The 1565-nt window shown below is 45.4% G+C and overlaps 1 non-coding gene across 1 annotated transcript; it reads left to right on the top strand.

Moving 5' to 3' along the window:
• The first annotated feature begins 390 nt into the window (after positions 1 to 390).
• On the top strand, positions 391 to 480 carry TRNAR-UCU. Its single transcript is given in 2 exon segments — positions 391 to 427; positions 445 to 480. It is a non-coding gene; the product is annotated as a tRNA-Arg (tRNA).
• Positions 481 to 1565: the final 1085 nt, after the last annotated feature.

The following is a 1565-nucleotide window of genomic DNA, read 5'->3' as shown; positions in this document are numbered from 1 at the left end:
GATCCAAGGCATCGGAATTTATGAATTCCAGAAAACATTGAGCAAAATAGTTGGTACATGAGTAGTTTTCCCAGTTAATGGTGGGATAGTTGAAATCACCCATTATTAGGGTTTTGGGTTGTACCCTCATATTTTCCAGTGTATCAAGAAATGAGGAGTGGGAATCCTGGGTCATGGTTGGGGATCTGTAGCAAGTTACAATTTGGATTGCGGTCTTGCCCGGAGTTAGTTGCACTTGGATAATCTCGGATGCATTATGCTGAGCAACTAGCCTGGAGGTGTGGATATCCTCAATGAATATGAATGTGAAGGTAATAGTACAGTGGTTATTACACTTGCTTCATACGTAGAAGGTTCTGGGTTCAATTCCTAGTAGAAGCTGTTCATCTTGGCTCTGTGGCGCAATGGATAGTGCATTGGACTTCTAGTAAAATGGTAAAAGGCATTCAAAGGTTGTGGGTTCGAGTCCCACCAGAGTCGGCTTTTGAGGTTGGGAGGGTGGCCTAATGGTTAAGGTGCTTGCCTTACAAACACAAGGTGCAGGGTTTGAGTCTCATAAGGGATAATTGGTTAGGCTCACAAGGGCAGTTAGCCTAGTACTAACCTATGAATATAAACACACCTCTGCCTTTAGTGTTTCGGTTCAGGGTAGGTGGCCGAAAGGTGTGGTATGAATTGTAGCCTGGTAATGCAGGGGTGCTGTCAGGAGCCTTGAATCAGATCTCTGTCACTGCACAAATGTCGATGTTCTCCATTTTAAGGAGTGCCACGAGTGAATGGATTTTGAGGTTTAGGCTTCTAGCATTGAGTAGCATTACCCTCAGATTTTGCTTGCTTGTACCTGTTACAGTGGTGAATTTGTCATTTGAACCTTGCCCAAAAAAGGCATTATAGGGGTGGCAAGAGCCTTAGCCAGTATATGGAATCCCAAGGGAGACAGGTGCAGACCATCTCTGGCAAAGAATCGTGGTCTGTCGATCACGTCATCCCAGGCAGACAGATACTGGATCCCCTTAGAATGACACCAGAAGCTTAGCCAATTGTTGAAGTCAGTCATTTTGTCCTTGTACTCTGGTATCATTCTGGGTGATGGCAGGATGCTACTCAGAGCTAGGGTCATACCTGCCTGGGCTACAAGATCAGAGAGCTACTCCATGTCTCTTTTCATGTAGTCCAGGGAGGTACGTCTCAGGTCATTCACACCAACATAGACAATGGCAGAGTCATATTTGTACTTGCTATGGAGTGACTTGAGTGCGTGCATTATGTGGTGGATCTTGGCACCCGACAGCAGCTGTCAGTAACTTTCTCCTTGTTTAGCCTGGTGAGTGGAACATCAGTGTGCCTGACTATAGAGTCACCTATGACTAGAGTGTTGGGTACTTTGTTATGCCTTATGGGCTGTGGTTGAGTGCCACACTGAGTTTGTGGGCTATGTGTCATTTGGGTTGTGTTGTGGGGGTAGAGGTTGCTTGCGTTTCTGCTTTGGAGGTCTCTGTTGCTTAAGCAGATATTTATTGAGAGCCTCTGTGAATGTAGGTGTGTGTTTCATGTTTCTATGTGTG

Source organism: Protopterus annectens, chromosome 7.part0 (genome assembly GCF_019279795.1).
Source record: "Protopterus annectens isolate FY-2018-M chromosome 7.part0, PAN1.0, whole genome shotgun sequence".
Classification (NCBI taxonomy): domain Eukaryota; kingdom Metazoa; phylum Chordata; order Ceratodontiformes; family Protopteridae; genus Protopterus; species Protopterus annectens.
This window is presented reverse-complemented; position numbering and strand designations above follow the sequence as displayed.